Genomic DNA, 19,936 nt, shown 5'->3' on the forward strand with positions numbered 1-19,936 from the left:
ATTCATGTGGATGACCTCACACTTTTCATTATTTAGGGTCAGCTGACAATTTTCACACCACACAGGTATCTTTTCTAAATGGTTTTGCAATTTTTTTTCATCTTCTGATGACTATTAGTCGATAAACGACAGCGTCATCTGCAAACAACCTAAGACAGCTGCTCAGATTGTCTCCCAAATCGTTTATATAGATAAAGAACAGCAATGGTCCTATAACACTACCTTGGGCAACGCCAGAAATCACTTCTGTGGCAATCACCTTGTGCGGCTCTCTCAGTGGTCATCGATCGCCTGCGACTCGTTAATGCGTGGACGAAGCTCCACGGAACCTACTTCTCAAACCTCATAGACCGCATCTACCTGGTCCGCACACTTGCTTCTGCCACGCAGAAATCTTGCCCGCAGCCTTTTCAGACCATATAGCATACATCTGCGACGTCGTTCTCGCCCGACAGTGTGTGTGGCACAGTCGTGGTCTGTGAAAATTCAATGTCGCCTACCTGATCTCCCGAGACTGTCCCGTATGGTTGAGGATGCTGGCGTCGACGGGACGCCTATGACTCCACCTTATCATTGTGGCTGTCCTGTGCAAAGCCGACCCTCTGTAAAACATTGATGAGCTATGGTAAGGAAGTCAAGGCATGGCGAACTAATACCATGCACTTCTATTATTTCGTTCTTTGGGTCTGTGTGACGATGCCTTGCTTGCCAGCCCATCACACTGTGGTACACCGAACGACGCCGTGGATTTCCTTGATCGTGCGCCATCACCTGGAAGGCACTGTAGTCCGATCTCGCACCTCTAATCGTATACCTAAAGAACATCCATAGATGTACTACCTCCTACTCGAAACTCTGTAACGACATAGGGCTGTGATCCACGTCATCACTGATTTGGGAGGCCACCAGCATCAGACCCAACAAACCATTTGCCATGCTCTCCACAATCATTTCGCCGGATTGTAGGCATCTGTATCCCATTCTGCGGATATGATCACAAAGCTCACAGGATTTACTACGAGCACTCTCCCATTGGAGGTAGCGCATGAACTCCAAGAAGACCCCAGATGAAGTTCCCGATGCTGTCAAGGCTATCTGGTAACAGAACCCCTGTGCCCAATGGTATCCCCATCGAAATTTACAAATGTTTTAACTCTGTGTTGGTTTCCACATGGACAACCATTGCACAAGAGCTGATGTCCCCAATGACAGTCGTCCCTAACGCCTTTCTCTATAGAATCATTATACCAGTTGATAAACTGCACAGGCAATCGACAGTCCATGACTATCGACCAGTCACGTTGCTCAACAGCGATATGAAAATATTTACACAGTTGCTGGCACCGTGACACAAGGAAGGTCGCACGTTACGTCGCCTACTGCGATCAGAGTTCCCTAGGAGGCAACAACAATATCTGTACCGTCCTTTGCTGTCACCGAGACATGACAGCATTTGTACGTCACCAAGGCCTCCCTGGCACCTTGGGATCGCTGGACTTGGGCCAAGCCTTCGACTGTGTAGACCGCTCCTATTTGCGGACAGTTATCCAACATCAGAGTTGTAAGGCGGCGGCATAATTTTGCCCCTTAACATATTATTTTAAATATGGAAACGTAATCTACTCATCAAACCGAGGAGTTTGGTACCACGCATACTTCACTTCAAGTAAAGTGATACTAATTTGCATAGTACGGAGAGCAATCATTCATACGTGGCCGACATGGACTCGATACTAACAAGCATCCCCTAGTTTGCATGTTAATAGTCACGTAGTATCGCAATCACTTTGAACTGAACTGGACGCAGTGAGTTCCCAGCCGTCGAGAGAAGTAGAACATGGAATGAATTTTGAGAGGGGCCATAAGGAGGAGGACACTTCTCAGCGGCGAGGCAGGCACCATTAGCTAACAATTGGCCATTAAGCGAGCTTCTCTGACTGACATCTGCGTGGAACGGAAAGAAACATCTTAGCATAACGAGAGTCCCCGTGGCCGCTCTTAGAGTACCAACACACAGAATTTGCATTTACGAAAGATTTTGAGTCGCTCAGAATAAAGTTAACGGTGGGTCAGAGGCAATTGGACAGAAAGACCAGAGTATAACACCTAAAACGCATAAATAAGGAAACTACAAGAAAAGCAGACATAACATGTGATTGGTTCATGTATAATGATTGGTCCATATATGTAAATTGATCTTTAAATATAACTGAATAATATAAGGAAATGACTGATATCAGGAAGGAGACAATCATTACATCTAAGGAATACACCATACGGGGAGGCGAAGCTCGAATTTTAAGTTCCTAAGCGACCCTCCCACTTGTGGTACTGGTTATGAGAAAGAGCATCATGCACACAAACATGTAGCACACGCAAAAGATGCAGAACTACGTCTAGGTATAGAAGCACGAATAGTGCAGTACATATGCCCTACATAAGCATTTAAAAGACGTAAAATGCAGTACCAGTTCTTTAGACAATAGATACAAATATAGTCACTCATGATAATTTCACGCAGTTCATAAGGAGACATAATTTTTTATCCTAATTGAAGTGGGACAGGTTCAGTATTTCTGCCGAGGCCCTCGCACCTGAAATGACAACAATTAAAACCATAATTTATATGTTATGTTTTATTTTAACAGTAAAATAAAGTTTGCAGATAGTTTCTTTCCCATCTTCCTATTATTTTCTTCCACAAACATTTATTATTTTCACGCCTCGTTTCCTACAACTAATTTAATTTTCTTTGTTGGTCATTGTTATTATCTTCGTTTTATTCCTCAGAATAAATGTTGCTAGTAATGGGGAACAATGTACTGTTATGTGTAAAACTGTATAATGTGTGACCTCCTTTTAAAATATCAGGCAGCAGGTATTTAAATACACAATAAATAAAAAGAAATGTGCAGCTTGACACAGCCGTGTGACGTTGCAGAGCGATATGAAATGTAAAGAGCACCCAATGACGGTAGTAGGAAAGGGGAATGGTCTACTTCGGCTTATTGGGAGAATTTTAGGAAATTGTAGCGTATCTATAAAGGAGACGACATATAGAACACTTGTGCGTGCCATTTTTGAGTACCGCCCGAGTGTGTGGGATCTGATATCTTAGTAGCTCAGAGCGTTCTACCGGCAGGTTCTATCAGCACGCAGGTAATACAGAGATGCTTTGTGAACTCAGATCGGAACTCCTGAACGGAAGACAGGCACTATTAATAAAATTTAGAGAACCAGGATTTGAGGCTCGCTGCAGAACGATTCTGCTGCAGCCGACGTACATTTCGCGTGAGGAGTACGAAGATAAGAGAAACTAGGACTCGAACGGGAGTTGCAGAGGGCCTTTTTTTCCCTCACTCAATTTGCGAGTGGTACACGAAAGGAAATGGTTATTAGTGGTACAGGGCACCCTCCCACACGTGCTCTACGATGGCTTGCGGAGTAGGTGTGTAGATGTAGATATTTCGACTGCATTCCATCACCCTTGTTTTGCTTTCATTGTCCCTTAGACGATATCCCTGAAAGACCTCCAAATTTTGGCGTTGAATTTCGGGTTCAGTTTGTTTGTCCGAATGTCCTAAAATGTGCCGAGACAAGCAATGCTATCATTTTAAGCAGCAACAAGAAACAGGAACATTTTTTTTTTTTTTTGAGACTAGGGGCCGATCGTAAATCAGTTTCTTGTGAATGTTTGTTTCTTCGACTAATCGATTGAACAATCTCCCAGTACTTATTACTGACATTTCGTAACTGGAAACATAAATAACTTTTAATATTGCACTGCTGAATATTAGTTTAAAAAACCTCATCTGCTATTTGTATAACTCTAGCGCGAAACATCTCATCTTCTTGAAAGATCCACATCCGTCATTACCATCTATTATGAGACGTTTAAGGGAATTGTATGCATTAGTAGTGAAGAAAGTGAAATGAAAATTGAAGTCACATTAAAACTCTTGTATATTTGTTTCGAATTTTGTTGTTAATTTACATCAGAAAACCTGAGACTAGCGTCAACGTGGGGTGTTTCACACGTATACAAGCATATAAGTGTGACACTGCCCTTAGGTAATAGAGAAAAGTGCAGAGAATGCCAGTGGACTATTCTGAATATGCAGTTGCTCGCTTAAGGCCAGTCACAGGCGTTGATGTGGATGTTCCAGGCGAGTCCTGGAGCACAGTTCTGGTGAATGGCTACGCCATTGCTGCATTCCCAGAAGCCGTTGGGGTCTGACTCGTCAGCGTAGTAGGTGGGCGTGGCGCCGTCGTGGGCTGGACACTGGGGGTCAGCCAACGTCAGGGTTGCCAACGCACAGAGAGCGAGCAGGATAGCCAGCACTGCAACAATCGACAGCAGAAAGATATTAGATGTGCCACAACATTGCATGCAGAATGTAGCACATGCTATTCTCAAAAAAGAAAAAAAAATAGCACTTCCCATTTATTTGTTTGTTGTGAATTTTCATCACAGGGAATATGTAAGGTTATAATTTGAAACTTCAGTAGCAGGATCATTAAAGATGGAAAACTTGTTGAGTTTTGTAATTATGCGTAGATCATCGACTTCTGTTCATAGGTACCAGTATCTCATTCAACAGTTACGGAATGCAAAAACTGAAAAAAGCGTAACAGGTGACCAGAATAAAGTGCTGCTATAATGTACAGGTTAGCGAACTTCTGAATATTTCTTGAAATACCAGAACAGAACACTGGTTAATGACGAATTTTCGCATGGAAGACTACCATGAGTAATGTTTCTGTCTACTTCCTTTCCAAGAGGGCTCGTAACCGTTTTCATTATCAATGCAAATTTTGGATTTCTTTAGTTGTCCTCATTTTTGAGCCCTGGTAATTGATGAAGGTCCCTCTCTCCTTCAGTGCTATGATTTAGATTGGGATCTTAACATAGAGAATACATAACTGAGAGCGTGGAGAAGCAGGTCACAATAAAGCCTTTAAACATGGCTAACAGCAATAACCGTAAAAAAATTTTCAATATATAGAGTATACAGCCAATCGGTTGCTTAAATTTAACATAAAATCCTTAACCCTGTTTCGAGACCAGTAACGGTATCTTGTGCAGAAGGAAGTCACCTATGATGTCATAAACATATTATAAATCAACCGTCTAAAACGTCGAACAATAGGAAATATAGAATAGTAAAAATTATTTCACGGGTAGAACTGGGCGCTAGTAGCCTGATAAACGCACAACTGTATGAAATACGCAGCTGTTACAGTAACATATCAGCATGATACATATTTAGATGTTTTAGACAAAGTGAAATTTATGTGGTATAAAAAACAAGCTGTATAAAAGTTACGCTAGGAATAACATAACTTTTATAAAAATTAGTACGACAATATGTAGCAAAAATTAATGAAATGGTTAATTACAAATACGTGCTGAGAATAAAGAACGTACTGTAGCAGGATATTTATCAAGATGTTACAATGAGCAAAAAGAGGGATAATACGTTTTAGATAAAACCTTCGAAACAGAATGTGGTACACAGTGCTGTGTGGTGTACAATTACGTAAGGAAGTATAGAGTCCATAAAAGAGAAAGAGAAACAATGATTCGGATAGTGAAGTGAATGGAAACATGAACCAAAGTCTCACGTAGTAGAGAACAATTGCTTAAATGCGTTAGAGAAGCTTTTGTTTCGTAACAGTTGTTGTTAGTTTAAGATGACACAATCATTACCAACCATATGTCTAAAAATCTAAGGTCCTTCACGTCTACACGTTTTCTCTCTATGTAGAATCATTATTTCGTCTCCTCCTTTTGGTTGTGACCAGATATTAATAAGTGCTCTGTGAAAGTAGAGTTATGAATATTCGTACATTGCTTCTGCAGCAAGTATATCTTATACCTTATGCTGAAAGCTCTACTGATTGTCCGATATAATACAATGGGCAACTGTCGCAAGTAATTTTGTAAACTCCTGAGCCTCGCGAAAATTCATTCGACTTTTTTTTTAAATTGTGGATTAAATTTTTTTGTAAACTGTTTTTTGTGGAAAAAATAACCTTGCAGCCACATTTTTTAAATAATAAACCTTGAATCCTATGTGATAAAATACCTAAGTAATGTGTTTAAATTCATTTTTCTGTATCAGTATCTTCATTCATAACGTTACCAAGAGTAGTGATACTTTTTTTGGTTTTCGTTTTGAACATTTTCTACTGTGTTAATTTTATTATTAGGCTTAATCCGAATTCCAGTTCTCTAAACTATTTAAAAACGTAGAGATTTTGAATGTCACGAACAACTGCGCCAGTTGATAAGGCCGAACATAACCATTTCCAATGACAGGTTCAGTTGGACCAGAGGACGCATGTAAACACAGCCCACACCGTTATGGAACCACCACCATCTTCCACAGTGTCTTGTTAACAACTTGCGTCCATGGCATCATGGGATATGCGGCACAGTAGAACCGTACCACCAGCCCTTACCAAATGAAATAGGATGTCACCTGACCAGACCCCGGTTTTCCAGTCGTCTAGGGTCCAAGCGAGGAGAAGCGCTGCAAGAGATAATAGCTTTACCTTGGAAATGGTTGACTGGAAATGCCTTACATGGCTTAGAAAAAATACCTTTATCTTGGAACAGATAAAAAGGTGTTTTGCATCAAGGTGGACTCAATTTATGATACTGCTACGTAAAATTTCACCTCACTGTCGTTGTTGTTGTTGTGGTCTTCAGTCCTGAGACTGGTTTGATGCAGCTCTCCACGGTACCCTATCCTGCAAGCTTCTTCATCGCCCAGTACTTACTGCAACCTACATCATTCTGAAACTGCTTAGTGTATTCATCTCTTGGTCTCCCTCTACGATATTTACCCACCACGCTGCCCTCCAATACTAAATTGGTGATCCCTCGATGTCTCAGAACATGTCCTACCAACCGACCCCTTCTTCTAGTCAAGTTATGCCACAATCTCCTCTTCTCCCCAATTCTATTCAATACTTTCTCATTAGTTATGTGATCTAACCATCTAATCTTCAGCATTCTTCTGTAGTACCACATTTCGAAAGCTTCTATTCTCTTCTTGTCCAAACTTTATATCGTCCATGTTTCACTTCCATACATGGCTACACTCCATACAAATACTTTCAGAACCCGACTTCCTGACGCTTAAATCTATACTCGATGTTAACAAATTTCTCTTCTTTAGAAAGGCTTTCCTTGCCATTGGCATTCTATATTTTATATCCTCTCTACGTCGACCATCATCAGTTATTTTGCTCCCCAAATAGCAAAACTCCTTTACTACTTTAAGTGTCTCATTTCCTAATCTAATTCCCTCAGCATCACCCGACTTAATTCGACTACATTCCATTATCCTCGTTTTGCTTTTGTTGATGTTCATCTTGTATCCTCCTTTCAAGACACTGTCCATTCCATTCAACTCCTCTTCCAAGTCCTTTGCTGTCTCTGACAGAATTACGATGTCATCGGCCAACCTCAAAGTTTTTATTTCTTCTCCATGGATTTTTGTTTTGTTTCCTTTACTGCTTGTTCAATATACAGATTGAATAACGTCGGGGATAGGCTACAAGCCTGTCTCACTCCCTTCCCAACCACTGGTTCCCGTTCATGCCCCTCGACTCTTATAACTGCCATCTGGTTTCCGTACAAATTGTAAATAGCCTTTCGCTCCCTGTATTTTACCCCTGCTACCTTCAGAATTTGAAAGAGAGTATTCCAGTCAACACTGTCAAAAGCTTTCTCTAAGTCTACAAATGCTAGAAACGTAGGTTTGCCTTTCCTTAATCTTTCTTCTGAGATAAATCTTAAGGTCAGTATTGTCTCACGTGTTCCAACATTTCTACGGAATCCAAACTGATCTTCCCCGAGGTCGGCTTCTACCAGTTTTTCCATTCGTCTGTAAAGAATTCGCATTAGTATTTTGCAGCTGTGACTTATTAAACTGATAATTCGGTAATTTTTACATGTGTCAACACCTGCTTTCTTTGGGATTGGAATTATTATATTCTTGAAGTCTGAGGGTATTTCGCCTGTCTCATACATCTTGATCACCAGATGGTAGAGTCAGGACTGACTCTCCCAAGGCCGTCAGTAGTTCTAATGGAATGTTGTCTACTCCCGGGGCCTTCGACTCCTTCCACCTTTATGTTTTCCCTTCTTTGCTTAGAACTGGGTTTCCATCTGAGCTCTTGATATTCATACAAGTGGCTCTCTTTTCTCCAAAGGTCTCTTTAATTTTCCTGTAGGCAGTATCTATCTTACCCCTAGTGAGATAAGCCTCGACATCCTTACATTTGTCCTCTAGCCATCCCTGCTTAGCCATTTTGCACTTCCTGTCGATCTCATTTTTGAGATGTTTGTATTCCTTCTTGCTTGCTTCATTTACTGCATTTTTATATTTTCTCCTTTCATCAATTAAATTCAATATTTCTTCTGTTACCCAAGGAATTCTACTAGCCCTCGTCTTTTTACGTACTTGATCCTCTGCTGCCTTCACTACTACATTCCTCAGAGCTACCCATTCTTCTTCTACTGTATTTCTTTCCCCCATACCTGTCACTTGTTCCCTTATGCTCTCCCTGAAACTCTGTACAACCTCTGGTTTAGTCAGTTTATCCAGGTCCCATCTCCTTAAATTCCCACCTTTTTGTAGTTTCTTCAGTTTTAATCTCCAGTTCATAACCAATAGATTGTGGTCAGAGTCTACATCTGCCCCTGGAAATGTCTTAGAATTTAAAACCTAGTTCCTAAATCTCTGTCTTACCATTATATAATCTATCTGATACCTTTTAGTATTTCTGGGATTCTTCCATGTACACAACCTTCTTTTATGATTCTTGAACCAAGTGTTAGCTATGATTAAGTTATGCTCTATGGAAAATTCTACCAGACGGCTTCCTCTTTCATTTCTTACCCACAATCCATATTCACCTACTATGTTTCCTTCTCGCCCTTTTCCTACTCTCGAATTCCAGTCACCCATGACTATTAAATTTTCGTCTCCCTTCACTACCTGAATAATTTCTTTTATCTCATCATATATTTCATCAATTTCTTCATCATCTGCAGATCTAGTCGACACATAAACTTGTACTACTGTAGTAGGCATGGGCTTCGTGTTTATCTTGGCCACAATAATGCGTTCACTACGCTGTTTGTAGTAGCTTACCCGCACTCCTATTTTTTTATTCATTATTAAACCTACTCTAGCATTACCCCTATTTGATTTTGTATTTATAACCCTGTAGTCACCTGACCAAAAGTCTTGTTCCTCCTGCAACCGAACTTCACTAATTCCCACTATATTTAACTTTAACCTATCCATTTCTCTTTTTAAATTTTCTAATCTACCTTCCCGATTAAGGGATCTGACTTTCCACGCTCCGATCCGTAGAACGCCAGTTTTCTTTCTCCTGATAACGATATCCTCTTGAGTAGTCCCCACCCGGAGATCCGAATGGGGGACTATTTTACCTCCGGAATATTTTACCCAAGAGGACGCCGTCATCATTTAACCATACAGTAATGCTGCATACCCTCGGGAAAAATTACGGCTGTAGTTTCCCCTTGCTTTAAGCCGTCACTGTCGTAACGGATATATTAGCCGTACGTCCCATATTGATTTCTGCTGTTACTTCACGCAGTGTTTATTGTCTGTTAGCACTGACAATTCTACGCAAACGCCACTGCTCTCGGTCATTAAGTGAAGGCCGTCGGCCACTGACAGGGGGAAGGCCTCAGACACGGCCAACCGATTCGGCACAAATTTGGCAGGTCGTTTGTGTACAACCTAAAACGAAGGATTTTGGGTCAACACCCCCGCATTTTTGAGAAAATCATTCCTAGAGGTTACGACGAGCAATCGACTCAAAATTGGAGGGATCGACAGACAATGGTAAATAGAGCATCATCAGGTATTGGGTACGCAAACGCAAACTTTTCCAGAAATCGAGTAAAGAAAATTTTACAACTGCAGGTTCCGTACCCACATGGTATTCGTTGTTCGCCGACAGCAGCGATAGCGCAATGGCCAAGGTAACTATCTGGGAATCGGATAACCCGGGTTCGAATTTCGAAGAAACCTCGCGGATATTATTCTTTTCGTTTGCATTTTTCCTTATCTCAATTGATAGGTTAATAAGGTAAGTAAATCAATAAGGAATGATAATAATAAAGTAGGCAAACTAATTTCCCAAACGCCGTGAGCTAGTAAAGTATTAAACTTTTAAGCTTTGTCACATCAAAACAACTCCGATTAAGAGTGCTGCGAATTCCTCTCGAGCGATCACGCCGGGGCGCAGCGGACGTCCTCGCCCCACCGCAGCCAAAAGCAGACTTTGCTATCGGTGTCGTCGGCGAAAAGCGTTTAGCGTGTGGGTACAGGAGCGGCAGTTGTAGAAGTTTCTTACCTCGATTTCTGGAGAAGTGTGCGTGATGATTAAAAATGCTCTATTAACAATTATCTATCGATCCCGCCAACTCTGAATCGGTTGCTCGTCATAACCTTTAGGGGTGGTTTCCTCAAAATTGCGAGGGTGTTGGCCCTTCGTTTTAGGTTATACACTAGCGACCTGCAAAATCTGAGCCGAATCGGTAGGCCGTGTCTGAGGCCTTCCCCTTGTGAGTCGGTCGTCATGAGAGGTAAGGCCTAAATCTAGAATTTTCGGCACTCTCTTGACACTTTAGATATCAGAATATTGAGTTCTCTAACGATTGTCGGAATGGAATGTCCCGTTCATCGTAGCTCCCACTACCATTCCGCGTTCGAAGTCCGTTAACTCCCGTCGTGCGGCTATAGTCACGTCGGAAACCCTTTCACAGGAATCACCTGATTACAAATGAGAGCTCTGCCAGTGCACTTCCCTTTTATACTCTGTGCACGCGATACTATCGCCACCCGTATATGTGCATATCGTTATCCCACTACTTCTTTCATGTCAGTGTGGTCTTTGTGTTCTAATAGTAAGGCATATAGTTTATTGTTAAATGAGAAAAAAAAACAGTGCGTCAACTCCTGAACAATATTTCAGATTTTCCGATGATGGGGATTTTCCGATGATGAGTTTAGCTCATGTAATCCATCATATTATTTGACTGTAAAAGTAAAAGCGCAAGTGTCATTAGTTTCCAGGGATGGTTTTGGTGGAATAAAAAGGAAAATAGAGGTTTGGTTTAAACTGCGTGCACAAAACGCTTATAAAAATCAGGTTACCTGCCATTGAGTAGCCGGGCAGAAAATATGCCACGGAAAAACCGAGTCTGGCTGCTCATCTACTTACAACGAAACAAAAGGTGCCGACTTTTACATCTAATGTGAGGCTGCTGCATAAATGCGAGAAGGGCGGGTTCCTAGTTCTCTTAGAAGAGCTGGAGATCTTTTGCCATCACAAGAATACGGGCAGCAACTTGATTAATGATCAGGTCGTTACGAAAAATGCAGTGTTCTGGGAACTGTTCGAAAACTTGTTGCTAGGAAACAGTATAAGGTTTGACCCAGGGGGAACGAAGTAGCTTCTGACATCTTGCCAATGTGTAGCAACCATTAGCATAATACTGTAATAGTATGATGGTTATTAATTGAACCTACAGAACTTCCTCTGCGTTAGTCTAGATGCGTGTACATTGTTAATAACAGCAATTCAGTGTGTTGGTTTTATTGTATTTGTAAGTAAAATCCGTTTGCAGTGACACAGAGACTAGTATGCTCTACATCTGCAACAGAGTGCCACGTCACACCAACCATCCATCTTGCTGACATTTGACGCCATCTACGAACTATTCACTAAATAAGAAGAACAACATACCTGTCATGATGTTTAAATAAAGAGAAAAAATAATACAAAGATAAAAACATTTAAATCAGATCAATTCTAATAGTTACATACAGCATGTGCCTCCTTGTGTCTCGCAAATAAATTTAAAACAAAAAATTTTTCCCGAACTACTAGAGCACTTGCCCGCGAAAGGCAAAGGTCCCGAGTTCGAGTCTCGGTCCGGCACACAGTTTTAATCTGCCAGGAAGTTTCATATCAGCGCACACTCCGCTGCAGTGTCAAAATCTCATTCAAGTTTTTACCCATCTAAGTTTTACCCATCTGGCGTTACATACATGTATAAAGAATAAAACACCTGACTCACAAGGATTGAACCTTATATTTTGTATGTTTACTGGCAAATGTGGAAATAAGTCGGAGAGCAATGTAAAGAATTTTACTTATGTTTTATTTTATGTAATTCCCATGCAAATTTGAAGTTTTTTTACTTCCTTTAAATGTTATATATTACATAGTTCACATAGAGGGCACCATACAACCAATCGAAGTGTTGTCCACACAGCCTACCTTCTTTATACAGTAGTATTTAAATAACTGTGACTGACGCCCGAACAACAGGGAACTGACATGCATCGAGACTAGAAAATAGTGGTGTAAGCCATATAGGTTATGCCATGAGCTGTAACTTTTTGTTGTATCGCCTGACCATGTACTTCTTGTATTTTTTAGCACTGATAATGGCTAGGCACCAGCCGAAATCTGGATTTGCCAAATGAAACCTGAAAAAAAAGAAGACGACTGATTGCTGCGCTCTGTGATTTATAAAGCTTATAAAAATTCTCATTTTACTTTAGCTCGAAATTTGCTGAACTGCTAACGTGTTTTGAGTGTTTCAGGAAAAACGAAGGTGTTTTTAACTACGTTAGAACGAGAATGAATTCTGTCAGGAACTGGTCTGAAGAAATAACAATGAGGATACTTTAGAAGATACCAAACTTCAGATGTTTTCAGCAATGGAGGTATAATAAGGGGAGACAGCACTACAGACATAGGCTCTAAATTGCTTTGAAGCCGATGCCACCTTGTTAGTAGCGCATAAGCAGTCTCCTGTTTACAACTGCTTCTTGTTCTTAATATCTCTCATGTCCACTCACCGTTGTTTAAATCAGTAAATATTACAGAGCTTTCATAAATAAAACGGCTTCAGGAAGGACGATTGAGATGTTTTTATAGTCTTAAAAGGCATATTTGATACAATAGTACAATCCGGCCTCGTTAATGTAACTTTGTTTTTGTTGCACATTTAGAATATCCAAAAAGCGAAGTATGTGATGTGAAGAGGCTGCTTTCGCAATCGAGCATTATCTTTAATACAAATTGAAGAAACATGTTCCGTTCATGTCCTCTTCCAGAAACTAACATATTTTGCTTCGTCAGAACGATTTACATTATTTCCTTTTCACAGCGTTCAGTCAAAGCGCTCTTCGGGTTGCACTGTTAACGAAATCCAATGTCAGATTACAGAAATAAAACCACTACAGTAAATGTACCCGGTGCTACTAAAATTCATGTGTATAAGAGAAAATATCGCTTGATCCAGACCACTTTTGAGCGAAATGAGATCTCTTTACACTTTATTATCAGAACGGCTAGTACACCTGTAAATGATGGAAGATAGCATTTTTTTTATCAAACCACTTCTACCAGAAGTTAATGTTTGGAGCTACTACAACGGCGGACGTCGGCTTCAAATTTTTGACATCATGACATCTCCGTGCATCAGCGACATGGCCCAGCGATTATTTGCCTATCTTTAACGTCCGTAAAACTTTTTCTCTATGAATCACCACTGTTATTACATTAATCAAAGTAGAAAATGTTCATGGTTAACAAAAAGACATTCTAGCAAAGGACAGCAATCTTTAAAACATTGGGATGCATATTACCTTTGTGTTCTTTCAGCTATAACACACTTATCATCTAATGTGATCTTTTTATTTAATCTCTTATCAACAATTTTTCTTTGAACTATATTCGTTCGTAACTTAATATTGTTGCGAAAATCAATTTGATAAGTGCCTCAACGTTAGCTTTCCCGCTCAGAAACCTTACTGTGATCTCAAGTGTACTATGTGAAGTTTACAAAGAACCCTCTGCTAGGCACTTTATTGTGAATAGCAGAGTAATCACGTAGATGTAGATGCAATAACACATTCCATGTAAATGAGTTCACCAAACAGTTCCTCTTCTTCAGACCAAAATAACATTCTTCGATCAAATAGTGGTATTTGTTGATTTATAGCAATTACTTATACTAACACACACAGTATCAGTGGGTTAACTGGCTAAAGTTACCTGCTTGTTGCATTTCCTTAGACGATTTTGATGCTGGCAGCCGCTTTCTATGTATCATAATTATACTTGTATTTTGTTCTGGTGGTAATAACATATATTTGACATACTTTTTAAAGAGAAGATGAAACTCTTAGAAGTGCGATATGGAAAGGACACTAGAAGGTTAATCATTTTTAAAGGAGCAAGAAACATTAGGTTGCGGTTGAAATAGCCATCTCGGAAATAGAGTGAACTCAGAAATCCAATGAAGAAAATAAACAACTATCATTACGAAAAATCGGTGTGTCAACAGTGGGAAAGCAGAAGAGTCAACGTTTCTGAAAGTGTAAACAGTGCTTTCCCAAAAGAGGAAAATATACAACACAACAGAGTGAGACGATGTGTTGTTGTTGTGGTCTTCAGTCCTGAGACTGGTTTGATGCAGCTCTCCATGCTACTCTATCCTGTGCAAGGTTCTTCATCTCCCAGTACCTACTGCAACCTACATCCTTCTGAATCTGCTTAGTGTATTCATCTCTTGGTCTCCCTCCACGATTTTTACCCACCACGCTGCCCTCCAATACTAAACTGGTGATCCCTCGATGTCTCAGAACATGTCCTACCAACCGATCCCTTCTTCTACTCAAGTTGTGCCACAAACTCTTCTTCTCCCCAATCCTATTCAGTACCTCCTCATTAGTTATGTCATCTACCCATCTAATCTTCAGCATTCTTCTGTAGCACCACATTTCGAAAGATTCTATTCTCTTCTTGTCTAAACTATTTATCGTCCATGTTTCACCTCCATACATGGCTACACTCCATACAAATACTTTCAGAAACGACTTCCTGACACTTAAATCTATACTCGAGGTTAACAAATTCCTCTTCTTCAGAAACGCTTTCCCTGCCATTGCCAGTCTACATTTTATATCCTCTTTACTTCGACCATCATCAGTTATTTTGCTCCCCAAATAGCAAAACTCCTTTATTACTTTAAGTGTCTCATTTTCTAATCTAATTCCCTCAGCATCATCCGAGTTAACTCGACTACATTTCATTATCCTCATTTTGCTTTTGTTGATGTTCATCTTATATCCTCCTTTCAAGACAGTATCCATTCCCTTCAACTCCTCTTCGAAGTCCTTTGCTGTCTCTGATAGAATTACAATGTCATCGGCGAACCTTAATGTTTGTATTTCTTCTCCATGGATTTTAATACCTACTCCGAATTTTTCTTTTGTTTCCTTTACTGCTTGCTCAATATACAGATTGAATAACATCGGGGAGAGGCTACACCGCTGTCTCACTTCCTTCCCAACCACTGCTTCCCTTTCATGTCCCTCGACTCTTATAGCTGCCATCTGGTTTCCGTACAAATTGTAAATAGCCTTTCGCTCCCTGTATTTTACCCCTGCCACCTTCAGAATTTGAAAGAGAGTATTCCAGTCAACATTGCCAAAAGCTTTCTCTAAGTCTACAAATGCTAGAAACGTAGGTTTGCCTTTTCTTAATCTAGCTTCTAAGATAAGCCGCAGGGTCAGTATTGGCTCATGTGTTCCAATATTTCTACGGAATCCAAACTGATCTTCCCCGAGGTCGGCTTCAACCAGTTTTTCCATTCGTCTGTAAAGAATTCGCATTAGTATTTTGCAGCTGTGACTTATTAAACTGATAGTTCGGTAATTTTCACATCTGTCAACGCCTGCTTTCTTTGGAAATACAGTGAACAATGAAGAAAATAAACAACTTCTATCATTATGAAATATCGGTTGTGTCAACAGTGGGAAAGCAGGAGAGTCACCGTTTTTGAAAGTGTAAACATTGCTTTCCCAAAAGAGAAGAATATACAATACAACAGAGTGAGACGATACAATCGTTAGTTCTCTAGATTTGAAGACGTCACTGCGTCGATATTCCTTTGTGATCATCATCTTCACCGATGGTTGTTTCTAAATTTCTTGAGGCGTTAAGAACAGATGCCATTTAAATATACCACGAACACATCTTTTCCTTCTTGGTGTGCTTGAATAAGTACTTTTTGTTTAGTGACCTCTCTGTGATTCAGGCATTTAAGTACCGAGCGAGGTGGCGCAGTAGTTAGCACACTGGACTCGCATTCAGGAGGACGGCTGTTCAAACCAGCGTCCGGCCATCCTGGTTTAGGTTTCTATGATTTCCCTAAATCGCACCAGGAAAATGCCAGAGTGGTTCCTTTGAAAGGGTACGGCCGATTTCCTTCCCCATCCTCCTCTAATCCGATGTGACCGATGACCTCGCTGTTTTGTCCCCTCTGCCAAAGCAACAAAGCAACCCATCAGCCAGGTATTGAAGTTTCATCTTCCCGTCCACTTCTGAAAGGAAACGTGGTGTCAGAATGGGACTTTACTGTCAACTTAAGAGGGTGTAAAGTATAGATTTGCACTAAAACGGAAAACTACTCTATTACGTTATACTGACAGAAAGCAAGGCGAGTGTCAACAAAGACAATATTAACGGTAGTTAAAGCAGCCTAGTTAATGAAATAACAGTAAAGGAATGTGGAGATTCGTATCCAGTCTTTATGTCATGCAGTACACTGTGGAACTCATTTCACCTACGACTGCGGAGTACTCAAAAGCGGATCTCAGAAATAGCGCTTTCCTTTCTCACAAGCGAAATATCGTTTACAAATAGTTCTTCTAGGATAATAATAGCTTTCAGCTAAGCGTTCAAGTTGATTTCTCCATTGCAAACGCAACTGAAAGCATTTACTCACCCTTCATATTCAGAAGTTCGTACCACGTCCGTGCAAGTGAATAGGTAGTGTACGTCTGAAAACAGATCGGCTCATATGTGTATGGAGGGACAATACTTAGCCTTGAACGGTTAACAGTCCTTTCAGCTAAGCGTTCAAGTTGATTTCTCTATTGCAAACGCAACTGAAAGCATTTACTCACCCTTCATATTCAGAAGTTCGTACCACGTCCGTGCAAGTGAATAGGTAGTGTACGTCTGAAAACAGATCGGCTCATATATGTATGGAGGGACAATACTTAGCCTTGAACGGTTAACAGTCACACAGCTGTTCTCGCAATGTCCAACGACAGCTGTGTTCACACAGCTTTGCGCCAGCAGGAGCCGTGCCTTATGTAACTGCTAGGAGCTCAGCCACTTTTCTTTTTTTTTTCTTTTTGTAACTAGTGCTTCTGTTCTGAATGGGGAGTGTTGTGTATTTGTATAAATAATTATCTATGTTCGCTTGGGATTCTCTTGTTTTGGATAAAGCGGAATGTGCCTCTGTGAGACAGGTGTGAATATGTGAGATATCAAAGAAATACAAAAGGTCGTGGGGCACGCAGCGCAGTCGTACATTGCCAACCTATGGCGAGACGTAAAACAAAGTTTATCGGTTCTAGCGGTGTATCCTTATAAGCAGATGCTTTTTACGTTGCTAGTCTAATGTGTTATCTCAGACTGTTTGAAAGCAGTTGAAGTTCGTTACCGTATTCGCCTTTATTCTGGGGAAAGAAAAGCTGCTCCTTTGTGCAGCAGCAAATTCAATAGACGTTGCAATCAAGAAGTCGTTTGAACCTGAGAGCACGAAATAGTAAAAAAATGTTTCCAAACCACCGGACAAAGGGGTCCAGTGAAATGAACTGTGCACGATCCACGCAACGCATAGCCTAAGACTCTGAGTTACATCGCCCTTCCCTCACTGAGTTTCCTAATAAAATGAATGTTTTATACAATATAATATATAAATAAAGGAAAGTGCAACGGTTGCAGCCCCCTGTCCCTGCGCAGTTATTTTTCATTAGAAAATGTTTAACTGATTTTATCGGTAGTTACTCTTATACAGTTTCGTAAAAAAATTGAGATCACGAAAGAGTAAAAGACATAAAAAACGCCAAAGTAATGCTGCGTGCCGTTTTCCTTGCAATAATGAAAATTTTCTAGGTGCAAACAGATCGAATTTCGTTACACAATCATATAGAAAATGTAGATAATTTTATTACGAACACGATGGTACAGGGTTGCCTTGACTAAAGTGGGCGTATCTTAGGACTGTCGCGATTTTTAATTTTCAATAACTAACTTGAAAAACACGGCGCGGCGGAGACAAACTGAGTGCACAAATTTTAAACATTTTTATTGGCTGAGGTCCAGCAACTGTGCGTTAATTTAATTACAGGATGTATGTGTAGCCAACTCGGTTGCACAAAATTATTGTCAAATTGACCATGATTTCGACAGCATTAGGGTGGTCTTCATCAGAATAAAAATTACATAGGATTACATGTAATCACACCGTGGGGGACTAGAGCATTTTTGTTCAGATGTTTTTCACATGTAATCCTATGTAATTTTTTTCTGATGAAGACCGCCTTAGTGCTGTCGAAACCATGGTCAGAAATGGTTCAAATGGCTCTGAGCACTATAGGACTTAACCTCTGAGGTCATCAGACCCCTAGAACTTAGAACTACTTAAACCTAACTAACCTAAGGACATCACACAAATCTTTGCCCGAGGCAGGATTCGAACCTGCGACCGTAGCGGTCGCCTGGTTCCAGACTGTAACGCCTAGAACCGCCACCACGGTCAATTTGACAATAATTTTGTGCAGCCGTGTTGGCTATACATACATCCTGTAATTATGAATGTACAAATCTATGAGACAGGGAGAGAGGAGCAGCTGCGAGTGAAACAGTTATTGAGTAAAAGAGAGTAAAAAGAGATCTACTGCACCACGAAGAATCCATTTTGGACCGAGCGAGGTGGCGCAGAGGTTAGCACACTGGACTCCCATTCGGGAGGATGACGGTTGAATCCCGCGTCCGGCCATCCTGATTTGGGTTTTCCGTGATTTCCATAAATCGCTCCAGGCAAATGCCGGTATGGTTCCTTTCAAAGGGCAAGGCCGACTTCCTTTCCTATCCTTCCCTGATCCAATGAGACCGATGAACTCGCGGTCTGGTCTCCTCCCCCAAAACAACCCCAATCAATTTTGCAATAAATAATATTATCAGGTTTGACTGCTTGAGGAAGCAGATGTGCCCAGTGCTTGTATCTATTTCAAGTAGTAAAGACTGCAGCAGTCAGTCGCAAATAATGTTTATGTCATACCCAGATTTCTGTCAATGTCTGGCCGTCTTTAGTGCAGTAAATGTAAGTTAAAACATTAAAACTACTTACTTATATGCAGTCCCAACTGCACTATTCATGTCGAAGGTTGAGTTTGGACACACACACACATTGCGTACGGTGCAACGTTACCTCAAAAGGTAATCAAGAAAACACAGGGTGACAATAAGTATTGAGCTATTTGGAAAAAACGTAAATTAGTTACAAACTCCAGCGTGCACATACTTAATCCAACATGTAAACGTCACTACAGATATTCGCATTTAGATTATGACACGTTCGATGTGCTATGGCATGTTCGATATGCCTGCCATCATTGGCGATGATGTGGAGCACACTAATAGGGAAATTATATATGACCCTCTGAAATGTCGGAACGTCGATGACCTCCTGAATGGCTGTTTTCAGCACAGAAATGGTTTTGGGATTATTGCTGTACACCACGCCTCCAGTATAGCCCCTTAAAAAGGAGTCGCATATGTTCAGATCCGGAGAACACGGCGGCCAGTCGAGGCCCATGCCAGTGGCCTCTGGGTACCCCAGAACAAGAATGCGTTTCCCAAAGTGTTCCTCCAGGACATCAAACACTCTTCTGCTTCGATGGGGTGGAGCTCAGTCTTGGATGAAACACGTGTTGTCGAAATCAGGATTATGTTAGATAATGGGGATGAAATCATCTTCCAAAACCCTCACGTACCGTTC

At 40.8% G+C, this 19,936-nt stretch overlaps 1 long non-coding RNA gene across 1 annotated transcript; it reads right to left on the reverse strand.

The window, feature by feature from the left end:
- Positions 1-3,945: 3,945 nt before the first annotated feature.
- On the reverse strand, positions 3,946-17,095 carry LOC124789674. Its single transcript, XR_007016153.1, has 3 exons — positions 17,049-17,095; positions 16,868-16,922; positions 3,946-4,341 (listed from the first exon to the last, which is right to left on the reverse strand). It is a non-coding gene; the product is annotated as an uncharacterized LOC124789674 (long non-coding RNA).
- Positions 17,096-19,936: the final 2,841 nt, after the last annotated feature.

This window comes from Schistocerca piceifrons, chromosome 3 (genome assembly GCF_021461385.2).
Source record: "Schistocerca piceifrons isolate TAMUIC-IGC-003096 chromosome 3, iqSchPice1.1, whole genome shotgun sequence".
In the NCBI taxonomy this organism is placed as follows: domain Eukaryota; kingdom Metazoa; phylum Arthropoda; class Insecta; order Orthoptera; family Acrididae; genus Schistocerca; species Schistocerca piceifrons.